The sequence below is a fragment of the Mastomys coucha genome, unplaced genomic scaffold (assembly GCF_008632895.1).
Source record: "Mastomys coucha isolate ucsf_1 unplaced genomic scaffold, UCSF_Mcou_1 pScaffold6, whole genome shotgun sequence".
Taxonomy (NCBI): domain Eukaryota; kingdom Metazoa; phylum Chordata; class Mammalia; order Rodentia; family Muridae; genus Mastomys; species Mastomys coucha.
Genome location: NW_022196912.1, coordinates 60,481,994 through 60,508,262, shown reverse-complemented (window position 1 = coordinate 60,508,262; position 26,269 = coordinate 60,481,994). Strand labels below are relative to the sequence as shown.

At 42.9% G+C, this 26,269-nt stretch overlaps 1 protein-coding gene across 5 annotated transcripts in view; it reads left to right on the top strand.

The window, feature by feature from the left end:
• Window positions 1–6,641: 6,641 nt before the first annotated feature.
• Stxbp6 (syntaxin binding protein 6) overlaps window positions 6,642–26,269 on the top strand; it is a 233,934-nt gene continuing 214,306 nt past the window's right edge. The window contains exon 1 of one of the 5 annotated variants that reach the window (XM_031357476.1): window positions 6,642–6,662. The gene's annotated coding sequence lies outside the window, so the exon portion shown is untranslated. Of the gene's footprint in view, window positions 6,663–13,879; window positions 14,143–14,277; window positions 14,413–16,578; window positions 17,693–26,269 lie in introns of those variants that run through there. The other 4 variants (XM_031357479.1, XM_031357477.1, XM_031357474.1 and 1 more) reach the window with 4 other exon arrangements.

Sequence of the window (26,269 nt, the reverse complement as noted above, 5' to 3'; positions counted from 1 at the left end):
TTTTGAGACAAGGTTTCTCTGTATAGTCCTGGCTGTTCTGGAACTCACTCTATAGACAGGCTGGCCTCAAACTCAGAAATCCACGTGCCTCTGCCTCCCAAGTGCTGGGATTAAGGGCGTGTGCCACCATCACCCAGCATCAAGTGCTTTTTCAAGCTGACTGATTCAGTCTGGCTCCTTTCTCTCTTGGCCTTGCCTGAATTGGTCTGCTCTGTCTTAAACTAACTCTGGTAATCTGTTCTAGTCTTCTGGCTCCATTTTATTCTCTGGCTCAATCTATCTTCACCCATGTCTACTTTTCTTCTCTTTAACTCTCCCTGTAAAACTTCCTCATCTTTTTCCTGTCTGCACTGCTCTTAAGTAGCTTCACTTTCCTCTCTCTTCTCATAAGAATTCGGCATATTATATTCTGTCAAATCTCTCTGATTTATCACTTTTTCTGCCACTTAATAGACATCACTTTTAAGCATGGATGCCTTCTTCTATAAACTAACTTTCCCTTCATTGTTTGGGATTAAAGTTAGGGTATGTCTGTATTCCAACCAGAGGGATTAAAAGTGTGTGCTAAAGGCTGAGCCACACCACAACTAGACACACATTCTCTGGTTTCACAGTGAGATCAAATATCATATAACATTTAGTAGTCTCATTTGTGGCCAAACACTCAGCAGTTACTTATTCTGGATGCTTTGGCCAATTATGGTTCCCACTTTGAATGTCACCTGCTGCCATAAGAGGTTTCTCTGACCAAGTCTGGGAGCTGTACTACTCTATTATGATAAACATAAATATTTAGAAAGCAGCTTAACTATGTGTTCCTTTGCCACAAAAATAAGTTTCCCTTTAGGGTCCATGACATCCTGAGCTGTAGACATTGGGTCAGAGTTACAGTGTTAGTGTTAGGCATATGTTCATCATGTAGAGTTGACCTCAAATATGACCTGGAAGTTGTTGTTTGACTCAGAATACTCATATCCCTACTGCACCAGTGGGTATTTTACCAGGGTCTATATCACCTAGGGTCAGTAGCTGGGTGAGATGTTTGATAATCTTTTGAATCATAAATATCCTGGATAGAACCTTCTGTCACTGTGAATGTTAGTCAGGAGGAAAGCTCTCAGCTCAATTGGACCTTGGCTTCTTTGTGTCCACCCTGTGTACAGTCTTCAAGAGTAGACACTTGCTGCCTAGTTCTGCTGAGCACCAACAGTAATGACAATAGCTGTATTATTTTGGGGAGCTTCTACAGGCTCCCTGGCAACAACTCATGAGGAAATATCTCTTACTTGGCACTGGGCACTTAGATTTTGTTTTGAAACCTATGACTTCTGGCATTTACCACCCATTAAGTATATTTCCAATAACACTCATTTAAAAGAAAACCACTATTGTTTCAGTTAGTTATGAATTGGTAGATTTCTAAATGTTCTTTTATATATCCTCAGGGTTAGTTGATTCTCCACACACAGTCCCATTTTTATCCTCTCCTACTCCCAACAGCTTAAAACCTTTCCTTACCCAATATCCTCCATTTCTACTCTCTTACTACATTGTCTTTCATTAACTATGCTGCCCAGATTTCTCCTGATTCAGAAAAGAGATCAGAGGTGTTATCTTGCTGTAATTAAGCTATCAAAAATAATCAAATACTAACAACAAACAAACAAACAAAGAAAACACACTCTCATTCTGTAGTTCAGATGGGCCTGGAAATCACTGTGTAGCACAGGCTGGCCTTGAATTTACAGTGATACTTCTCACTCAATCTCCTGAATTCTGGCATTACAAGTGTGAGCTAGCTAAGTCTTGCTCACGTCTGGTTAAGTTTTCATTATTCAATAGAACTTAAACATTATACAACTGTTTCTAAAGCTACCATTCTAATGTGGGTGGAAAAAAAAAACCTACCTCTACTTTTTTACCACGGGAGAATATCTTTTGCCCTTGGTTCCAGGAACTGAAGATTGCCACTTGGCTCCCCTTCCCCCGGCTCTTCTCCATCTCTAAAGCTTCCTCCTGTTTGTGCTTATATTGCCATCCCTGAAGTAAAGTCTTTCGAACCTTGATCTGACAACTGTCTTGCTTTCATTCCTCATGTCTCGTGTCTCTTGTCTCTTTCAGTCTCTCTCTCCTGTCTGAGATCTCTGTTGAACACCCTGAGGGTTGGGGCAATCTTTCATCACCTCTTATAAGTCACCTTCTTTTCTGTAATTCTAGTGGGTTTTTGTGTATTTGATTGTTTGTTGTGTTCTAGAACATTCAACCCTTTTGCCACACAGAAATCATCTTTCAATGCTGCCCCTTCTCAACAAGTCCACCTAAAGCTATAATACCTTGGATGGAAAAATGGGCCCTTTCCTTAATCATTCTATAGTCATTACTCTAGTGTTGCTATCATTTCCAAAGGGATCTATTTTCTGAGTCCCATACTTGGACATTAAACTCGCTGTTTAACTTTTCTACTTGGTTCTCTAATATCTCAAGTACATGACCAAATGTATTTTTCAATAATTTTCTGCACTGAATTTCTAAGCTTACTAAAGTTAAGGATCATCTATCTGGTGATTTAAAGAAGAGAGGGCATCTATTAGTAAATTTTACCTGTCTTATCCCCTGGATATATCTCAGATTTCTTTCCTCCTTTATCAGATTTCAAACCACGTCTAAACCAGTTACACCAGCCTCACCTGGAATACAGTGTTCTTCAAATGCGGTTCCTTCTTTGCCCTTCTCTTATTTAATCCATTTAACCTTACACCCTAAGAGTAGCCTTCAGTGTAGACAGGTCCTTAGCAATCTTTTACTGATAAAGTTTCTGCGGCTTCTTAGGCCAATAAAAAAATACCTCCTGCAAACCCAGGAACTGTACCCCATCCCCTTCTTTGCACAGAGCCTCATCATAATTCTTTAGTGGGCTTCAATCTCCTTTTTCCTTCTCTTGCTTCATGATAGTTACAGACCTTCTCTCTCCTCTGTGTTTCTGTTCCTACTGTTCCCACCTGGAAGACTCTCTTCTCAGTCTTCCCTCAACTAATTGATTCTTTCTTTACTTCTTGAAAAAGGTTTCAATGACAATCACTCCCTCCCCTGCCAGTTTAGGTTCTTCCACTACATATTAACATTCATATTGCACAACATGAGCCATAGTCTGTAGCTATATCCTTACTCTCTGTCTTCTTTCATGAGACCATGCATCTCATATGATAACTTATGTTCATATATCAGGATGATATTCACATATGAGGTCTTGAGTTTCACTGCAATATTCCCACTATTTAGCATAGTCCCTACCCTAGAGTAAAACTTCTACTATCAGATATATGATTAGTGGCAATCATGTCTTCATAGGACTTCATGTTCTGAATTTTCTCAGGCTGGCTTTGAACCTTCTTATTTGTTTCCTCATTTACTGTTGTATAGCATATGTATATAATACTGCATTAAACTGGTGATACAAAATGCTAATTATGTGCCCATTTTCTGAAAAATGTTACCCATTTTTTGCTATTATAATTAACATTACCATAGCACAAATTTCTCATTGAAGGAAGCTTACAGAGGAAGCAATCGTGGGATTGTAGCTGTTGTCCCCCATAGGACCACTAAGTTTTCTTTGAAAATATAGCAGCGTAGTAGTGCACAATAACTAATCTTAGATACATTAGTCAAAATTTTTATTATTTTATTGTATTTATTTATTTTGAGCTAAAGTCTCCCTTTATTTCCAAGGATAGACTCAAGACATCCCCTTGCCTCAGCCTCCTGAATACATGAGACAGACACAGGACACAGACACTGGCTGGGCCATACTTCTTAAATGCCTAGGAAAGAAAATGTATCTACTTTTGTGAAGCCAAGTTTCTGTCCTGAAGAGCCTTTCTGGGCTCATAGACTCTTTTTATGAATTGCAATAGTATTGACTCTATTGTAGTTTAATTTTTCATAAACACTTTCTACTATATCTTATATGCATTGAGATTATAGTGACCCCAAGATGACACTTAAAAGATGTTTATTGTAAGTATGGCATCTTAAATCTGATCTAGGGTCACAATTTTTAATTGACTCATTTATCAATGAAAGTAATAAAGTGAATAGTTTTTTTCAGCTTATGAGTAGCAGCCAGAAACTCACTTTCTTTACAAAAAGATGCATTACCAGTACTTGGATTAAGAATTCCAAGGAGTTTTTTTTTTTTTTTTAAATAACTTTATAAAAATGCCAGATGTTGAAAAGAGGATTGCTTTTAAAGTACATTCTTCTTTAGAAAAATAAAGAACTCTCAGTGGGGAATAGACATTAACAAAGAGGCAATCATTTCAAAGCCTACAGCATGCTCAAATCAGGGTCAAGGCCTTAGCAAACAGACTTAATTCAATTTCTAGAAAGAGGTTGGCTTTGAGCAAGATCCTGTTCTGTGGGTGTGATAGGGTGATTTGAATTGCCAGTCTCAGGTTGCCTCTGGCAAGCTGAAGTGGCCCCTGCCCTCCAGTGTGTCCAGGTTTTTCTGAAACAGACATGGTGTGGTGTTTAAGGGCCTATATCCAATCCAACAGGCTCCAGTCAGCTGTAGGACTAAACTTTCCAGAGTTATTTTCTCATCTGTGAAGCTCCTTCTCTTCTCTCTCTCTTCTTTTTTATGCATAATTCTTTCCTCCAGTCTACCTCTGCCCACTGCTAACTACGGCTGAAAACACAGGAAGGTTCCTTGATGGTCTCAACAATATTTGCCCCAAGCATGCATATATAGTATTAGCCAAAGAAGCAACGGATAGATACAATTGTGGGAGTGAACAGGGGCTCTGGCTGATGTAATCAGTACCGATTCTCACAGAGGAGACATTGCAGACAGCTCAAAGAGAAACAGGCTAAGATTTAAATATACATCGTCAGGTCCTGGAGATTAGAGTTGGACAGGACATCAAGGGCAAAGAAAATTGATTTCACCTTTAAAGTGCTTTTTGTTTTTCTCCAGTCCTTCTCCACTAGGTTTTATAGGGCAGCGCTTTTTAAACTTTCATGTGTAAATGAATTACCTGGAGAGCCTGTTGAAGCACAGGTTCTGAGCTAGCAGGTCTGGAGTGGGCAGAAGAGTGCATTCCTAACAAGCTCCCAGGCTGTGCTGAAGTCACCAGTCCCAGAAGAGAATTTCAAAAGTGTGTACAGTGGAGGGTGATCACACCCACCCCTTCTTTCTGTTTCTTCCCCGTCTGCTTCTCCTCAACCCACCCAACCAATACCCACCCCCAAACTTCCAATTTCTCTTTTCTTTCTTTTTTTTTTTTTTTTTCCGAGACAGGGTTTTTCTGTGTAGCCCTGGCTGTCCTGGTACTCACTCTGTAGACCAGGCTGGCCTCGAACTCAGAAATCTGCCTGCCTCTGCCTCCCAAGTGCTGGGATTAAAGGCGTGTGCCACCAACGCCCGGCCCAATTTCTCTTTTCTAAGAAGTATATTAACACCCCCTACAAAACCCACAAAACCCCAAAAACCTATGTCCTAGGCCCTATAGTTCCAAGACTTGGCAAGAGCACTGGGAGGTGGGATTTCAGGGTGTCTGCTTGTAGTCCCTGTCAGCCTGCGAAGCATCTCAGCTGGCAGCATGAGCTTCCGTCACTGACAGTCCCTCGCTTGCTCCTCAAGGATCATAATGAAAAAGGAGTCGCTTCACTGAGCAGCATGAAGGCTTCTTCCTCTGTCTCCAATTGAGCACGGATTGTCTTGTTCTGTCATCCCTCAATCTGTAGCCTAGAAGGGCTGAGTGAGACAGTGGCTTTGTGTGGCTACTGACTCTGTGTTTACTGGCAGAATAGGAGCTCCTTTGTTAGCTCATAGCCTACCAGCTTTTCTGCACTATGATGGAGACAGGGCAGATTTATACTAAAGTTAAAAAAAAAAAAAACCAGGAATCAGTAACCAGCATGGTTACTAAACTGAAGTTACTTTACAAGCCATGCCCATGCTTAGGTGGCTAGTTCATATAATTTTTATGTATTTTATTTTTCCTGCTACATATTAATTTCCTAAGACGTCTGGTTCAAATAATTAAAAAAAGTACTAGGTGAGAGGTAGATAACTCAGTGACAGAGCATTTGTTCATCATGTGTGAGGCCCTGGTGTTACTGGGGACATGCTTTGTGGAGAAAGCCACATTTAGGTATTTGTTATCAAAATTTCAAAGCCATCACTTCTTTAAGACTACCTCATTTCTTCCAAGTCTTAATTAAGTCAAAGCCTAATAAGTACACTGAAACCATTGTAACCAGAATCTATCTGCTTTGGTTCTAACTATGGTAACAGGTGGAAACGCTGGGACATCTGGACAGGAAAAGGTGGAGTATGTAAAGAGCACTTTCTGAGTATGTAAACTTGTTCTTGATATGTCACAATTGCATCAGGGTGATAAAACAGATTGCAAATGGTCAAGGCAGTGCTTCCTAATAATGCCTTGGATGAGAGACTCAAAATACGTCGTTGCAGCATTTTCTCTGTCCAATCACATTGGGGCAGTGACATTGGGCCTGTGATTGGACAGGAATAAGGGAGGTGGTGCAAGAAGTTTAGGAGGAGAGGTCAGAGAGCAGCAGAGAGGGAGAAAAATCAACATGGAAGCAGGTGAAGATGACGATCCAGACAGACCCCGAATGGTTTTAATCAGCCACAGGTAGCTAAGGATTTTACAAAGTTAGAATAATTGGGTTAAAACATTGTCTTTATCATTTGGCTCTGAAATTATTGCATTGGCATCTTGTAAGTTGTGATCTTATTGATATATAAACCTGATTGGATAATGAAGCCTTAAGAGTCATGTTTTTACCGGGTAACTGGGCGCTAGATGACTGATTGTGGGGTGTGTAAAGCATTGCATGTAAGCGAGCTGCTCTTGCTAGCTGGGAGAGAATAGCAGAGCCTGCTGGGACATAGTGATGAGGCCGGACGGTACCGACCGGGCATGAGAGCTTGTGGGGTGGGTTTCTTTTTAATATTTCCTGCAACAATACATCATTGATTTCCTCCCATTTTTCTAGTTACCAAGAAAATGGTTACGAAATTGAAGTCACAATAGTCGTGTAGAATTTTGTGTGTGAAAAGCACCATGCTAAGTACACAGTATATATTCTCCCCCTTAACCATTAAGGCCACATGTGGATAGTAATATTCATATTTAAGGAAGCCCATGGAGGATAAATTTTGCCCACGATTCTAAAGTAAAGAGCTGAGTCAAGTCTCAAATCCAAATCTGTCTGATGTAAAATCTGAGCCTTTTCCATGAGAGCATGCTGCTTCTACACACCAGACCCTGGACATCTCTGGTGAAGGAAGGACAGTTGGCTTCTGTGTGGCAGCTGCCCCTAAGCAGCTTCAGGAAGAAAGCCCTTTTTCTTCGCTCACACTTTGAAGAACTACCCCACCGTGGCAGGGAAGCCATGGTGATGAGATGTGCATGGGCCAATCACATTGCGTCTATGGTCAGGAGGCCTCGAGGAATGGATGCTGGTGTCCACTTTACTTTCGCTATTTTACTTTTTATTTTTATAGAAATAGGTTCTTTTCTCATATAATATACCCAACCACAGTTTCTCCTCCCTTCTCCCTTCTCACTCCTCTGAGATTTAGTTTATCCAGTCTGGAACTACTGCCCGCATTCAGCGTGGGTCTTTCAACCTCCGTTATGGGAAACTCGCAACTCCCTTGCAGACAGTACCAGGATTTGACAACCAAGAGTTAATCATCACGGGTAGTAATATAAACAAAGACCTTGAAATTCTTACTCAACCTTTTCATATACTTTCGGTCTTAGTTAGGATTACTGTCACTGTGGTGAAACACTAAGACCAAGGCAACTTGGGGAGAAAAGGGTTTGTTCAGCTTGTGTGCTTCCACAGCCCTGAATCACCAGAGCAAGTCAGGAGAGAAGCTCAAGCAGAGCAGGAACCTGGAGTTGGGAGCTCATGGGGAGGCCCTGAAAGCCACGTTGTACTGGCTGGTTTTGTGTCAACTTGATACAGGCTGGAGTTATCTCAGAGAAGGGAGTTTCAGTTGGGGAAGTGCCTCCATGAGATCCAGCTGTGGAGCATTTTCTCAATTAGTGGTCAAGGGGGTAGGGCTCCTTGTGGGTGGTGCCATCCCTGGGCTGGAAGTCTTGGGTTCTATAAGAGAGCAGGCTGAGCAAGCCAGGGGAAACAAGCCAGTAAGGAACATTTCTCCATGGCCTCTGCATCAGCTCCTGCTTCCTGACCGGCTTGAGTTCCAGTCCTGACTTCCTTTGGTGATGAACAGCAATATGGAAGTAAGCTGAATAAACCCTTTCCTCCCCAACTTGCTTCATGGTCATGATGTTTGTGCAGGAATAGAAACCCTGACTAAGACACATGTGTACTGGCTTGCTCCTCATGGCTTGCTCAGCCTGCTTTCTTTTTTGTTTGTTTGTTTTTCGAGATAGGGTTCAGCCTGCTTTCTTAAAGAACGCAGGGCCACATTATATGAGAAAAGAAACTAGGAATGACACCACCTATAATGATCTGGATTCTCCTCTATAAATCACCAATTAAGAAAATGACTTACAAGCTTGCCTACCGCCTGATCTTACGGAGATTTTTTTTTTTTTCAGTTGAGCCTCTGTGATGACTCTAGCTTGTGTAAAGATGGCAGGAAACTAGTCAGTACACCTTCCTTCCCGGAAGGGCATGCTACTTTCTCTGCCTGAGATTTCTCTCTTTGCTATTTTTTGGATCACCTCAACTATACTTCTGAGTTTTTTTCTTTTGTTTACCATTCCTACTCTAGGCATAACCCAGAGTACTTTTTGATTGTAAAGCTTACTGCAGATAATTTTATGTTTACATGTGCATTTAAAGATCAGACGGCTTATCCCTGAAATTAACTGCCTATGACTTTGGATGACTCAGCTGAAAGGTGTCATTTGTTGATGGTTTTCTGGCTCTGGGCTAGGCTGTGGGTGGGGACAACCAAAAACTACAAAAGCTTGTTCCTAGCACTTGAGGAACTTCAAGACTGTTTGAAAAGATGTAGCTAAAATACTTACAATTATAGAAAAACCAAGCTCAAAGTGCAAATGAGTATTTTTACAAGAAAAGAAACTTGCTTTGCTTTCCTTTTCCTTCCCCCAAAGGACCTGCTTCTCCCTCTAGTTAACATTGGTCCTACCTGTACAGTGCCTTATGAACTCTCTGATGCAGCTTAGAACATAGAGTAATATAATCAGAGAAGTTTGAGGAACAGTGGAAGACCTACTACGGTGTGAGAGAAGACGCCGCAGAGCTGAAATATGCCAGGTCTTTCAGAAATTGTCCAGAATGGTGGACTGAAGTTCATAAAATTTGATGTTAGGAACCAATATTGTCCCTTGAAATTCTTGAAAGCACAGAAGGGTGTAAAACCATACAGTTAGTACATTAGAATCAAAATATTGTATCCTAGAAATTAAAAGTCAAAAAAAGATGGTGGGAACAAATTATAAGCCAATTAGAATAGTCATGGTTAGATAAAACTACAAACTAAGATTAAGTACTCTGTGAACAGAACAAACTCGGAAGGCTTCCCAGACTCAAGCAAAGAGATGTATCACTAGATGTGACAGGTTTCTTTCCCAATTTACTGGTAATATATACCTACAACAGCCACTGGCCTGTCTTAAGCCTGAGAGGCTCCTGCAAGTGCCAAGACAGCCATTGTGAAGATAAAATAGAACTTAAAACTTTAGGAGAAGCCACAGTTTTGGGAAAAAAGATAGAAAAAAATTATAAAGTGCAAAATGACAGGCAAAATTTTCTTTTCTCAATGTGTTCTATCTTCATCTTAACTCAGAATTATCTCTCTTTGTGTGTGTGTGTGTGTGTGTGTGTGTGTGTGTGTGTGTGTGTCCTGTTTTGTGCATCAGAGGCTCAATGTTAGGGCTTTGTGCGTGCTAAGCAATTGTTCTTCCATTTGCCTCCAAGCTACAGTTTCTTGTCACTTTCCATCCTCTGAGTACTTGTTATGGGAATGTTTCTTTGAGATAATAAGTTGGCCTTTCACCCTTAGATCACTTTGGAAAGTGGTCAGTTTTCCACACATAAGCATAGGTTCATTTAAGAAAGTTGTTTTATTCAGTTCTCACTTGGAGTATACTAAAGACTTATGGAGTCTTAGAAAGGAGGAATAACAGACTAACTAAGTGAGATGGTAAAATCTAAGGCCTGATGAGGAAAATGGGTGATTCGCAGGCAGACGGTGCAGAAGCAGCAGAATGGGACAACATTCTTCCCACCTCCTGAAGGACTAACTAAGGTCCCGCTGCTGCTCTCACTGAGGGAGGGGGACGGATGCTTTCCTCTTCTGTGTTGCCCCCACATACATCTGATATCACTAGAAAGCTCAGATGTTTATAGATTTTGGGGGGGGCTAGGTTATTGACATTTCTTTTATAAAAAAGTGAATCTTATTCTAAGACGCTTAAAAACTAGACTCTTGTAGCTTTAAAAACATTAACTAATTTGAAGGGTTATAAACAAGGTTGAAATATATAAGATTTCAAGAGTTTATGTTAACAAAAGTGGTATTTGATATTTCCCACTAAAAAGTTGGTAAAATAACAAATTCCTAAGTTGTTGTTGCTTAATCTAAACTCACATCCTCAGAACGAAAATTTGAGGAGGTACTAGCGATGCTGTATAGCTGGTCTAAGGCCCCCAGCACACATATAGCAAAAGATTGCCTAGTCTGTCCTCAGTGGGAGAGGACATGCCTAATCCTAGAGAGACTTGAGGCCCCAAGTTATTTAGACAGCATTTCCTTCCATTAGCTTAGGCAACCTAAGGCATCTAAATCTGAGGTTTCCCAGTGAGTTAGGACACTGTATTGTTTTTATATAATTTAATACCCACAAGAAGGTCGTGCCCTTGTAACCATGAGACTACTTATGCCACGAAGGAAGAAGGAAATATCACTTTTATGTTTTTCTTCTTTCTCACAAATAATAAGTTAAAAAGTACTTAACTTGGCAGCTTGATGAAATACTGTGTCTTTCTCATTTCTATCATTTCAAGACTAAACTTCAACGACAAAAATAAATTCTGTGCTTGCTGTCATACACACAGGCCATTTCTGTAACTAGATGCAAGAAACAGACAATACTAGCCTTTTATAGGTGGGAGCAGGCTTCACTCTGTAAAAAGCTCTTTTGCACAGTGTTCTTTAAAAAACAATTGCCATTTGTTGTTCACTCATATAAACTTTAAAATGTGATTATTTTAATATCGAAGCAGAGAGACAAAAGGCATGAGGCAGTTGAATCCCTAATGTGCAGGAACACACACATATACAATATAAAACACTAGCAAAATATTTTTCTTGTAAGCCCCTCCCTATATAAATGTTTACATCCTGTTCTTGATGACATTATTCTTATGATTTTTAAAATAACAATTCTTAGGAACTCGGGGAGGTACAATACAGGCCCGGAAGATTTTGATGACTGAAACTTTTATTTATTTTGCAAATATTTGTAACTACCTGTTATGTGATAGGCCCTGCTCTAGGTACTGCCTCATTATCAAAACTTCTGGAAACCTTCTGTGAAAACACTCCAGCATTTTTCCCTCTTTGAGAGTTCTGCGTGCTTAAAATACTTCCAATAGATAAAGGGTAGTCTGTTCTGAAGCAGACACTAACAAACTGTTCATTAGAGGGCACTTTGTACAGAGGGCAGCCATCTTGTCTAGACCTTCAATACGGAAGGGGGATGGAGAAAGATAAAAATTAAGGTGGCAAGGAAGAAGAGTGAAGTTGACAAGAGAAACTAATACCAGGGGATCTTATTAACAGATTTGTTGAAATAGTCAAAATTTTATTCCAATTTTTTTTTTTTTTTCGAAACAGGGTTTCTCTGTACAGCCCTGGCTGTCCTGGAACTCACTCTGTAGACCAGGCTGGCCTCAAACTCAGAAATATGCCTGCCTCTGTCTCCCAAGTGGTGGGATTAAAGGCATGTGCCACCACCGCCTGGCTATTCCAATGTTTTATTAACAATATCCCAATATTAAAAAAGCATTTCAAATGGATGTAGTTTGCTACCTCAGACAACCTTTGTAATGCATGTCAAGTCTAATTTGATAGGTGATGATCAAGGATAGTGCTTTCTTATTGCATAAACTCTCACTATTAAAAAAAAAAAACCATAACCACACACCACTTCTAAACCTCTCATAAATTATGAGAACTGTCTTTTAATTCAAAGATGAGGAGAATACAGCTGTGAAGAGAAGCCATTTGCTCTCCTAAACTGATGGCAGAGAGTGACGGAAAACCCGATTATTATTTTTTTGGTAAAAAGATAACCCAACCACATGCCTTTCCAGAGATAAGCAGAACGCGGACTGCCTTATCAGGGAAATGCCTCGGGTTTTCATAAAACAGTGATCATATCACAACGACGCTTTCTTCTCCTCTGAACTACTTTCCTAACAACATTTCTTCACAGAAGAGGTATCTGTGGATTATACTGATTTTTTTTTCCTCCAGCGTCTCAGCTGGTTCCAACACATTCTACCAAATAAAGTGCAGGCATCACAGACTAGCAATCAGGACCTCGGATCCCTCCTTGCTCTGATTCTATTAATGTACCAAATCTTGCAGCTTTTCCTTCAGCCAGGGAGGGACAGACCAGAATGAGGTAGGACACAAAATGGAAAGGTTGGCTAAAGAACTCCGTAATCAATTTAAAGTTTTAATGCAGAAGTAGATGGAAAGAAATTAATGCAAAAATGAATTATAAAAAAATACCACATTTTAAAATAAAGGCAGGACTGGCACTATGGGCGCTTCCTTTTGTTTCAGAAAGCCTTTGAGAGACTCTCTAGCAGCTAGGCTGAGTCTAGTTTACCTTGCAGTGACCTCCTGCTCAGGTGTTTATACTTCTGAAGCATCCTCAAAGTTTGTTCTCAAAGCCACTTTAGGCATTAGTTAACTCCGAGTGCTCCAGCCTTTATCACTAGCTCGCTTCTGTCAGGAAAACCGATTTCCCCTTGCACTTTGAAGGCAGTCTGAATCATCCTGGATTCTCTCCAGCGCCTTCCTAAGCCACCGTGGGCAGGCACTCAGCACCTCTCCACAAAACTCCTTGGTTCAGATTGACTGAGCAGCCACTGGACCCAGCAACGGGTTTTTTTATCTAGAATCTAGTTTCTTCCTTTCTTTCTCTCTTCCTTTCTCTCTCTCTCTCTCTCTCTCTCTCTCTCTCTCTCTCTCTCTCTCTCTCTCTCTCTCTCTCTCTCTCTCTCCCTTTCTTTCTCTCTCTCTTTCTCCTCTGGCAAGACTCATTAACCGGGATATTTTGCACGAAAAAAAGGTAGATGTTAACCACTTATTTATAAAATAAAATTCAGCAAACCCAGGTCTGATTTCTTTCACGATAGCCGTGGGCGCTTAGAGCAGGGCAGCTGTTCTGCCTGCGGAGCTCTCTCAAGCTGGCTTCCTCCTTCCCGCTTCACTCATTTACTGGGCTTGCCAGGGCCCATTAACTCTTGAATTTTGTCATCCTAAGCTTGCGACTGAATAAAACCCCACCTGCTGGGCCCACATTCCTGTAGCCTGTTATCTTTTGAACACTTGCTCGCAAAAGCTCCCAGAAACAGCCCACTTTTCCAGCCCACAAACTTCCCACAACACATGGGACTCTCACTGCCTTGCACTTGTTAACCCGCGCCCCACGGGCTCGCCCCTACTGGTCCCCTGGGCTCCTGGTCTGCGGCGGGGCCCCCGGAGCCCTCCGCTACCGATCTTTGCCCCGGGCCAGGTCGTTGTGGCTCGCCCACAGCAGCACTGGGCATGCTCACAGGCAGCGGCGGGGGCAGGTTGGTTTTGCTAGCTTGCACTCGGCGGCGGCAGCGGGCCGGCGCGAGGCTGCAGCTGGAGCTCTGGCGCCCAGAGTTGGAGTTGCCAGGAGTTTCCCCAACCCCTCCCTCCCCGCGCACAGCGGCAGGAGCCCGCGCGGGAGCGGCGAGCGGCGACCAGCCAGCACCCGAGCCGGCCCAGTCTCGTCTGCAGCCCCGATCTCCGCGCGGGGCAGCCGCGGGGGAGCACGGTCTTCGGTTGGGACGCGTGCCGCTCACCAGGCACCGCCCGAGCGCGAGCCAGCCTGCACGGTAGGTTCCTGGCGTGGGGAGGCCAGGCCACCCGGCGTACAGTTGCAGCTACTGTGGCTGCCGGCTGGGATGAGTGCCTCGGGGCAGGCAGAGAGATGTAGGCGCGCGGAGAGCCGCGCGGGCTAGTTGGAGGGCGGCAGGAGAGGGGGGCTCAAAGCAGGACGAAGCTGCTTTGTGCGCGCGGAACGGGGTCTGGGTAGCTGGTTCTTTCGCCCTCCCGCCCCCAACCCGGGACCAGGAGTGGGAGCAACATTGGCCAGAACCTAGCAGGTCAGATTCCCGTGAGAAAGTTGGTGGTGGAGCCCTTAGGTCTGCACTGCCGGCTGGGCAGAACGGCCCCCAGGGCTGCCTCCCGGAGAACTCAGTGGGTCGCAGCGCTCCTAGCCAGAGCTCTCTCCGCTGAAATCAGCGAATCACCCCATCTATGAAAGCTGGCATATTCTGGGAGGATCATTGCTGCCAAAACTGAGGTCGATAGTACTTAAGGGGTGAGCTTCCGGTCCCCATGGCTTTTGCCCCTTTCCCCAACCTAAGAAGTGGTCAGGGGCTCAGCCAAAGGCCTCCCTCGGGGCTCCGAATTCTCTTTCAGAGCGCGCCAGAATCCGGCTCACCCTTAAGGCGGGTGAGCGAAGCTGGAGTAGATGGATGGCCTGTTTTTTCTTTCTGACTTTCCCCAGGTTTACATTATCACAGACCCTAGGACCCAAAGGTCAGTTAGAGTTTAGAATGGCACACCGTTCTTTAGGAGGCGTGCATGAGAGCTTGTTTGCTTTGGACTTCATAACAACCTTCTCCTGTTTCCATCTTTCTTCAACCCGGACGTTGTGAGAAGGAACAGGGGCAGAGGAATGTCTTCTTCATTTCATCGTCTCCTAAGGACTTCTGGGAGACTCCAAGGCCCTGAAACCGGCAGTACACGCATATTGCAAGGATGTGCAGGATGTCCACGTTCCTTCTGGTTCCCTGTTGTTTTGAGCTTTAGGATTGTGCCTACACGTCAGTCAGAGCTGTCCGAACAGTTTAACAGTTAGTGCTGTCCTAACAGGGTGGGGTGTAGGGGAAGGTGGAGGAAAAGGGTTGAGGTGTGTGGAGGAGTTCAGCCCAGGATGCGAGTGGTTGCTTGCCTTGTCTTGGAGGCTGTGTTGGGAAGAAATCCAGAATAATTATGCAGGCCAGAAATACACCTCTCACTCTTCTTTCTTTTTCCTTTCCCTTTTCCTCCTTTTCTCCTTTCCTTTCATCTCTTGGCTGGACACCTTGGTTGCTGGGTATGTGTGTTAAGTTTTTAAAGGAGAACTCACTCTGACAAAGTGGCGGTATTTTAGGAGTTCATGTTTTTCTCTTGGGGATTGTACATCTGGGGAAGATTTTCAGATGTAGGGATCCCATGGTGTGGCTATACTACACCAGGTTCTAGAGTCAGACAGACCTGAGCTCCAGTTTTCCCTAGTTATTTACCACTTTGAACTGCAGCTTTTGTTTGTGTTGTTTCTTTTGTTTTTTTCTAACAAGTGTGAGATGAGGGCGACCCTATCTCTGTTTCTGTTGTGAGAGTGAATGACATAATGGGAGCTAAGAAAGAGAGCTAAGAAGACACAAAGAGGTATCTAGGCCTTAGTTTTTTGTCTCTGTGCACTGTGCCCAGTTTTAAGAACTCTGCTTATTCTCCATTATAACAAAGAACCCAGCCCCCTTTGACTGTGCAATCTTCACTCCAAGGTTTAGCTTCGGAGATCTGTGGAAGCAGCTATCGACACACACCTGCACAGCTTCTCTTGATTTTATGGGTGGGAAATAAATCCCTCTTTTCTGTCTGAGGGAGGCAGTGTGGTATAATGGAGGAGACCACGGGACCTGCCCTAGCACCACTCACAGTCCTGGGCCCGCAGAACTGTCTGTGTCAGCAAGGCTTCTTTTGTGATCCTAAGATGATGAAGAAATCAGCAAGTCCTGGGATGGAGCTCTGACTTGGCTTTTCATAGTGACCTTGAACTAAGGACTCAAGTCCTCATTGGTGAAATCAGTCTGTGAGATTAAAAGCCAACTTAAGTGGCAAGGACAGGAGAGATTACATGCCACGCAGTTGACAAGAATTTAATGAGGCTCCCTAGCTTCCCCAGAAACACATCCTGAGCCTAGAGCAGAGATTTCCAAATATGAGCATTAGTTCTTGCTAACTCATGAACTGCTGGCTTCCGCTCCCAGTCTCTGAGGCTCCAGGTTTAAAGCAGAGGTACTGCTAACTAGTTTCACATAGTACTAAGGCTGCTCCCCAGGCCATGCCTACATAGAATCACTAATTTGTACAGGGGGAGAAAGAGAGATGAGGGCTGCTCCAAATTAGTTCTCTGTAGTGGAGAACAGGGTTTCTTCCAGGAGCAGTTGGGAATTGCTTTAAGCATACTGAACCCCAAGACATGTGCCAGCTTCCATCGCCTCGTTTTTAATGACTCTAGTCGCTTTTCAAATGAATAATTTTATAAAAAGATAAGATTGTTCTTTCTTACTGTCTAGTACTTAGTTAGCAGTCTGGAGAGACTTGGCAGGCATGGTGATCATGCTTTGGTAGAGAGAGATTGGTGGCCCTTAGATGTGTTTGCTGGTTGCCAACTTGACACAAACTAAAGTCACCTGAGAAGAGGGACCCTTAACTAGTAAGGAGTTACTTCTATTGGCCTGTAGGCAAGTCTGTGGGACATTCTCTTGCTTGTGATTGATTGATGTGGGCCGGCTCAGCCCACTGTAGGTGGTGGCACCCTGAATAGGTGGTCCTGGCTTCTTTAAGCAAGTTAATCAAGCCATGGAGAGCAAGCTGGTCAGCAGCATTCCTCCATGTATCCTGCTTGAGTTCCTGCCTAGACTTCTCTCGGTGATGAATTGTGATTGGGACATGTAAATCAAATTAAACCCTTTCTTCCCCAAGTTGCTTTTGGTCCTGATGTTGGTTGCAGCAACATAACACAAACTAATACAAATAAAACAAACCATACAAAGTCCAACAAGGGTTCTATCGCCTGTTTTGAGGCTCTCGGACATTTGTGAAAAGTTTGCATACAGACTTCATGGCTGAAACTGTGTAGTTATGGGACAGCGCATCTTGAAAGCACATTTAAGATGGAATTTTTTTTGTTTTTTTAAAGTGTTTTCTTTGAATAGACAGGTTGCTCCAGCCTTTTGGAAGTGTGAAGTGCATCCCATGCCAGTTAACCCATCCATGGTGATCAGACTTGGTCAGAGCCATCCATGCATTCTGGAGGATGGTGGCCTTGGCATGACCTATAGTTTCCAATGGCAGCTATGCATTATCAGCATGGTGCCAGGGTGAATTAGCTTTTAGCATTGTTTAGATTCAACCTATCTTTTCCTTGAGGCCCACACCCCTGAGGGACCTGTGTGGAGAGATCTTACTATGACTTGCTATGACCTGGATGGTGGCCTTGCATTTTAACTGCTTTGCACGAGAGAAGCACTAGGAGCCTCCCTGAGACCTGAGAGTTCCTGAGGAAGAAATAATGTTTACGCAACGAGCACCCAAATCTGGATATAGGAGGTCAGTCAGCACTTTTCACTACTTCTGATGTTGCTATGCCAAATGGCATCCCGGCTCACCCACAAACTTTATCTCAGCTTTCCATTTGTGCTTTGTTTAAGCATTAAAATGATTAACAGTGGGGGGAACTTATCAGTAAATCAGAAGCCTATTCAAAAACTCAAGTGTACCACTTAATGTTTTAGTAGATAAAGCCGAAGGCCCAAGCCTGCCTTCCTGACTGTAATCAAGGCTTGGTGAAGGAACAGCTGTCATTCATTCTTAAGATTCATAGCTCCTTTAGATGGTTTCTCCCACTTAGCACAAGCACGTCTGCTTTAAAACTCCTCCCCATAACCTGATGTGTACATTTTGGGTGTTACCCTTACTTTCTGCTGCTCTGCCGTGCCCCCTGTCCCCTTCGTGTGTGAGTAGTCCTTTTCTTGTCACTGTTGTTTACTTTTCTCAGCAGCAACTCCCTAGTGTCTTTGCTCTGTTAATAAGTCTATTGTAAGACAATCATTATTGTATTTCATTTTCTCTGTTGTTGTCACTGTTGGTATTGAGTTACAGAGAGTCAAAGTCCAGAAGCGCCATTCTCAGCCTTCCTGAGAGTGCTCTTAAACAAAAAATCAGGCTTACACTGCAGTAACTCAATTTAAAAAATACATTTGTTTGTTTTTCATGTCAACATTTTCCAGTTTGAGAAAACCAGGCAGCTTAAACATTATGAGCCTGTGTATACTTTTTTCCTCTTCTTTTTTCCTTCTCTTCTTCTTTTCTCTTCCTATTTATGTACTTATGTATTTATTTTTATTGTTGCCTGCAGCTAGTGGATGACATTGGAAAACAAAACAAACGTACTTTGTTACCCTATACAAACTGGCTTCTTCTCATTGCTGTCCAGTTGATAGAATTGAGCAGCAATTGGATTAGCTCAGCACTTCTGAATGTGTTGGGAAAATGCTACTGGGGTAGATGTTAATAGGTGTGCTCTTCTAAAGGACAAATCAATTTGGGGAGCAGGACCCATTACTTTCCTCTCATACAGAGACTCTAGACATGTATACCACCAAAGGAACCGAGATGTACTCCTCTGAATACTGTCAACAGATACTCATTCATAATTATCCAAGTCAGAACACAACATTGTTGAGGTTGTTTATATATCTTTGGGGATGAACTACTAAATTAGGATATGCTAACCATTCTCCTATAATCTCTCATTCTATTATGGATGAAATGGTTTGTTAGGGGCATTTTCTGGGTATTGATTGAATAATGAACTCTGTAAGGGATGACTGGTTGGTATTGCAGAGGAAGAATTTTAAGCTGCGGCTAGGAAAGTCTGCACGGAGGGGCGGAGATGTACTAGTGTGAATAGTGGAGCCCTACTCTCCTGTAGATGCAGAACATTTTATGTTGATGGTATGACACCGAAGGACTATGGGCACTAGCAGTTGTGTCTGCGTAGATGATTTTCAAGGCACAGGAGACAAAAGATGATGCCATGATAGGAGTAATCGGAAGAGATTCTATGGTGGTAGTTCAAAAACCAGTGGTATGCTTTCTTAAGTCTTAAGATTAACAGGTAGGGGGCAGTGGTGGCACACGCCTTTGATCCCAGCACGTGGGAGGCAGAGGCAGATGGATTTCTGAGTTCGAGGCCAGCCTGGTCTATGGAGTGAGTTGCAGGACAGTCAGGGCTACCCAGACAAACCCTGTCTGTGAAAACCAAAAAAAAAAAACAAAAAACCAAAACATAAAAAATAGGAAAAGATTACATACAGGTAGGTTCTGACAATGGCGGGAAGAATGTTTATGGGTAGGAAGAGAGACAGCTCTCTGAGGGATTTCCAATGAGAGGACTGTTCAGTGAGGGAGAGTAGAGAGTAGACCAAAGTCATCCTTGCACAGTGAAGTTCCTGTAACAGCTCCATCGAAGAATGCTGGATAATTAGGACTTTCCAGGAGTCCTCACTCGAGTTTCAAAAATAGCAAGGAAGAAGAACTCTTGCAATACGGTGACAATAAAGAGGCAAATAACCCAATTTAAAAGTAGAAAGAGGATTTGCATAGCTATTTCTTTGAAGAAGAATGTGAAAATTTGCTCAGTGCCATTAGTCAGCAAGGAAATGTAAATTCAAACCATAAGGAGGTACTTCCCATCCATCAGGGTGGCTGCGATGGAAAAGACAGGTGTGGAGAAACTGGTTCTGCATGTGGAGTATTGGTAGAGGGTAAATTGCGGGCAGTTTGGAAAACAGCTAGACGGCCCCTCATTATTGTTAAGTACTAGCTACATAGAGAAAAGCCCCTCTCCCGAGGGGTTCCCAAAGGAAGTAAAAGCATGTCGGAATAAACACTTGCGAGTGAATATTCATAGCAGCGTTAGTCATAGAGCTAAACGTTGGAAAAGAACCCTCTTCCATCAACTCGTGGGTAAATGAAACGTAGTGTATCCACCTGGTGCAAAATAGTTTCGCTAGAAAGGGAAATGCATGCTACAACATGGATGAGCCTTGAACCTACTGTGTGAAGAAAAGCAGGACACGAAAGTCACATGTTGCATGATTTCTTTATGAAACATCCAGAAGAGTAAAGCCAGGGTGTTGGAAATGAGTTGGTGAAACAGGAAGTGACTTCCGGGTTTCCTTTGGGGGTGATGTAATGTTTTGAATTAAATTGTGGTTATATAACTCTTGAAAACTATTGCATTGCATACTTTAAATAGGTACTTTTTTTTTTAAATAGCATATGAGTTACAGTTCAATAAAAAATAAAAGTATGTGGTGGGCTGAGAGTTTTAAAAGTCGCCTAAACAGTCACTAACAGTTTCAGTTCAGCTTCTGCTACTAAAAACACATCTGGCTTATTCATTTCTCCTTGTCTCCGGGCTCTAGGATTCTCTTTGAATTTTTATTACTCCCCCTTTTCTCCCCCTGAATGGAAAGGATTTTGCCCTGTCACCCCAGGGTGGTCAGGGCCTTATGGTCTTCAGATCCCAATGTTTTTATTAGATTCCCCTTCTGAAATGAATTCCATAATTGGGCTTCCTGATCCTGAGTCGGCAGAGGGTCTGATGACTTGGCAGCTTATGCTGAGCTTCTCCCTTTGGATTTGACTGTGGCAGACATTTAGTGTCATTTACAGCTTCCTGGAATTCTCTCAAGATTGCCCTCTTTGTGGTAAATCTAACTGTATTTAGACCTCCATGTGCAGATTGTGTGAGCATCACTGTGTCTGGGCCGAGAGTTCTGACACTAACTATGTTTAACACCACTGGGGCTGAGGCAGTTGCCCTGTGGGTAGGAACATGTTTCTCCCTTTGCTGGTGTGGCCTAGCAGTGCTCAGCCACATACTGGATGTGGCCCGGCATCTCGTTTGAGTGCTGCCTCCCTCTCAGCCAGCTGCTATGGCACTTGAGATTCTACAGTTCTAACTAACCTGGGCTCGATGCAGATGCTGTTGTCCCACGTGTCACACTAAAAGTGAAGCTGATTCACTGCAGAGAAGGGAGCACTGGGATGGGGCGGAGCTGAATGTGAAGTGTGGCTCCACCACGATTGCTGTGGGACCTTGGCAAGTTAATTACCACATGGGCCAGTTTTCTTTCCACATCAGGTTAAGTCTGAGCTCACAAAACCCTGCTTAACATCATGTCTCAGAATAGCAATGCTGTTTGCCTTTTCCTTCCCCCAAGCGCCCAGAATTCCATGGTGAAAGCAAAGTCCAAGCAAAACAAACTATGTATATGAAAGAACAAGGGTTTTAACTTGTGTGCATGGGTTGCTATGGAGAACGATATATGAGATTAAATCATAGTCCTCAGGGAAGAATTTTCTGTTAATATTACCATTGTTTTGGTGAGGTTTCTATGTTACACTCAAGTGAGCCTGGGTCATTTTGCGTCACAGGGATGAGTCCCGTCTACTTTTTGTGTGTGGTCTTTCGCTGACCAGAAAGCCATCATCCCTGAGCTGTCAGTTGGTGCCACAGTTCCTCGGAAAGGTAGAGTCTTCGCATCCTTGTCTAGCTGGCTTCTGCCTTTCTTCCTGACATTACTCTCTGATGCAAGTAAGACAAACCAAAGGGATGAAATGCACAACACTCTGCAACCCCGGGAGCAATTTCTGGGGGTTAAGACTGCAAATATTTGCTTCCTGGTGGCCTTGAGAAAAATCTGGCAATTTTGCTGCTTTCTCTGAGTCTGTCAGCTGTGGGTAGTTAGACGGAATTAGGTTAATAGGGAACAACTGAAGAGGAAGGGGGAGCTAAAGCCTAGCAGTCACCAAGGTTCTCCTACCTGGTCTTCTGGGTGCTGTCTCCGCTTCCTGTATGGCTGGTTGACTAGAAGGAATCTCTTCTGGCTGCCCACCTGGGGCAACCCAACAACTACCGGGTGAGCCGATGACTGTTGATTTTTTTTTCTGTTTCTGTCACCTTTATTATGGGCAACAGAAGGGAATAGGAAATTATGGTTATGTTTCAATTTACAGAGCCTCCTTGTTGTCTTTTGGGAAACAAGACACATATATAGAGACTGTAAGACAAAGAAATCTAGTCACTCAACGATAAATCGATAAACAGTTTTCAGTTGTCACAGCCTGAGACTCACTGCTTTTCTGAGGATGATAAACGGATCCCATGGCACACTGTCACACACTCTCGTTTGACTCTTGGAAGTGAGAAGTTATCTGATTTCTGGGCAGGTGATGTGTGCGCTCAAGTCCCTTTCCATAACTATTGATATCTGTGGCTGGTCTGGCAGGGCCTAGATCTTCATGGCTTTATTTTTAGGCTGCTTTGAAAGTGGTGCCTCACATAATCTAAGGTGAACACTCACAGTACCTAGTGACTGTGAAGTCAATATTATTCTCGAAGAATTTAACCTACCCTATCATTAAATAGCAGTGAGGAAGCTGGCCTGCTGCTGGGGGGTGTTCCTCAAGTCAGTCCTTTTAAAATTAATTCTGTAGACAACTATAACAGTAATTAAAAAACAAAACAAAACAACCTCTGCTTTGATGCTAGGATGTTGTGCTTACGTAAGGAGCTCAGTGCTCATAATGAGGCTATTTCCTCCCATTTTTATTTTTTTTCTGGAAAGTGTCAATATCAATTTCTGATATTGCCAGTCACACAATGGTCTATCTAGCACTTAGGTTTTTTTTTTTTTAAGGAATGAACCAAGAATTCTGAAGTCAGATCCCTTTTTAGGAACGGTCCTTGCTCTCAGAGCCCACTAAACTGAACTCTGTCAGAAGCAGGGACAGGAACCTTCATGTGTGGTTTGTTTGTATCCCTGCAGATACTGTGCACACCTGGTAGACAGAAAAGAATCAATAGTTGTGTTGAGCCAGACAGCTTCTTCCTCTGGGATTCCTGTTCACTGTCTAGTCAGTCAATGCTTCTGTCAGTGTTGCTTTTTATTATGTAACACTTGCCCACAGACTACATACTACATGGCTCTGAGTACTTTACAGTTGATTCCCCTTACAATCCACAGCAAGCACTGAGAAGTTTGTAGAAAACACAGCATACTTGTATGTCCTATGCCTTTTGTTTTGCATTTATTTTCATAGATGAGTAAAATCATGAGTGTCTATTGTATAAACTGTGTTTTGATATGAGTGTGCATTGTGGGATGACTAAGTCTAGGTCCTGATGCATTCATTGCTTCACATCTGTTTGTGTGAGAACAACTGAAAACTCTCAAGCACTAGTATGGATGGCTGTCATCTTGTTGTCCAATGAATCTCTTCAATTTTTGTCTCCTAATTGAAAATTTGTATTCTTTGCTCAACATTCTCCGTATCTCCTCACCCTATCCCTTTGTAACCATAACTATACACTGTGCTTTTAGGAGTTGGAAAAGTCCGACTTACCTCTTGAGTTTGTTTGTGGGATTTATCTATGTTGTATGCCTTACGGTACTATTCATTTTCATTGGTAGGTGTAGTTCTTTGCATGAGTGTCCAGTAACTGTGTGTGATATACATTTGAATGGTAAGCATAATGCTGCTATGGACATCTGTCTTGGTGATCACGGTTTGCATTTCTGATTGTGCACATGTACACTGCTGAGTCCTAAGACATTGTACAAGCTATTTTTATGCCACTTTGATGTAAACTGGAGTTATCTGAAAAGAGGACACCTCATTTGCGAAAATGCCTTCATATGCTATAGATGTAAGGCATTTTCTTAATTAGTGATTGATGGGGGTGGGCCTAGCCCATTGTGGGTGGTGCCATTCCTGGGCTGGTGGTCCTGGTTTCTATAAGAAGGCAGGCTGAGCAAGCCATGGGGAACAAGCCTATAAGAAGTAATCCTTACAGCCTCTCTATCAGCTTCTGCCTCCAGATTCTGCCCTATTTGAGTCCCTACTCTGACTTCCTTCAGTGACGGTGTAGAAGTATAAGCCGCCACCTCTCCAACTTGCTTTTTGGTCATGGAGTTTGATCACAGCAATAGAAATATTAACCTAGACAATTTGGGACCAGGATAGTTGGGTATTTCTGTGACAGACCTATTGTTTGGGGAAGATTATGGAAGGACTTCGGCATTTTGGGCTAGAAAAACCATTGAGTGTTGAGGGTTCGGTGAACTATTCTGTAGGAACTTGGAAGATAAGAATGTTGAGTAGTTCAGATAACGAAGGCCTGGCTTGTAAAGATTCCGAGGTAAAGAAGCAAAGACTCTACTTGGCATTTTGTGACGAATCTGTAGTGTCTGGTCGGCTGTAGCTGAACAATTGGCTATGACTAACAAGAGACCAGAACCACTAAAGTAAAATCTTTGCTGGGACAGTAGATAGATGCTGGTCAGCTGGGGCTGAAGGATAGGCTGTGACTGAGAGGAGACTAGCATCATTAAGATGAAAATTTCTGGGGAGTGTTTTCTCAGAGTCAACACATACAAGTTGTGTTCCAGAAGTGGCCAATGTTGTACCATGTGCTGGCAGCTGAACTTGGTAAGAGAGCGCCACCAAGAGAGTGTGGTATTAGTTTTGAAGGTGTGTAGGGGTCATGGAAAACAGCTGAGGCCTGCTGTGTGGCAGGGCGGTGGGAGTCCCAGAAGAAAGCCAAGGAGCTATTGATGAAAGTGAAGTCCCATTACAGCAGAGACTACAGCAGCTTGGGGATGCCAGTACTGTGGGATGAACACCAAGAACAGCAGCAGTGGTGGAGTGGAGCCAGCTGGAGCCTAGAAGACAAGCTGTGTACAATGCAGAGGGTAGAGACACAAGGCATTAGGAAGAGCTCAGGAGATTATGAGTGAATCCCAAATAATTGTAAATTGAGCTATTTACACTTTCAGAGTTTGGTTTTGCTTTGTACCTATTGTGATTGGGCCCTGCCTCATCCCTCTTGAAGTAAGACATTACTTAATTTATTTTTGATTTCATAGGAACCCAGAGTTGAGAAACTTTGGCTTTTAAAGTCTTTGGATTTTAAATGAGACTGACTATTTTAAAAAGACTGAATTCAAATTTTTGAATTTAAGACTGTGGAACTTTTAAAACTTGGAACATTTTTTTTTTTTTTTCTCGAGACAGGGTTTCTCCGTGTAGACCTGGCTATCCTGGAACTCACTCTGTAGACCAGGTTAGCCTCGAACTCACAAGTCCACCTGCCTCTGCCTCCCAAGTGCTGGGATTAAAGGTGTGCGCCACCACCGCCCGAACTTGGAACATTTTTACTGTTGACACTAATATGTGATCTTGAGGAAGAACAAGAAAGAAAAGGTTACAGCTTTGCATGTTTGTGTGTCAAGTTGACAAGGGGTCAATTGGGATGGCTAGTTTCATGTCAACTTGACCCAAACTGGAGTTATCTGAAAGTAAGGAACTTAAATTGAGAAAAATGCTTAGATAAGATCTGGCTGTAGGCTATTTTCTTGACTAATGATTGCAGTGGAGGGCTCAGCCCATTGTGAATGGTGCTATTCCTGGGTGGTGGTCCTGGGTGCTATAGGAAAGCAGGCTGAGTAAGCCATGCGGAGCTAGCCAGTAATCAGCACCCCTTCATGATTTGTTTTGTTTTGTTTTGTTTTGTTTGCTTGTTTGAGTTCCTATCCTGACTCCTTCAATGATGGAGTGCAATGTAGAAGTAGAAGCCAAATAACCCTTTCCTCCCCACTGGCTTTTGCCCATGGTGTTTGATCACAGCAATAGAAACCCAAACTAAGAAAGACATGAGCAGTTTTCTGTTGTATAAATCATTATTTATACTTTATTAGACTTTTTTATTTTTTTTTGGTTTTTTTTTTTTTTTTGGTTTTTTTGAGACAGGGCTTCTCTGTATAGCCCTGGCTGTCCTGGAACTCACTCTGTAAACCAGGCTGGCTTCGAACTCAGAAATCCGCCCACCTCTGCCTCCCAAGTGCTGGGATCAAAGGCGTGCGCCACCACTGTCCTTTAAGTTCTATAATCTTATCAACATATAGTATGATAAGCTATTTTGATTTAGTCATTCTGATGTCTGTACAGGGCTTTATCATTATGGTATTAAATTACATTTTTCTTGTTACTGTTTAAAGCTTAAAAAGTTTGTATGTGCGTATTAGCAGCTGGATGTCTTCTGTGGAATGCTGG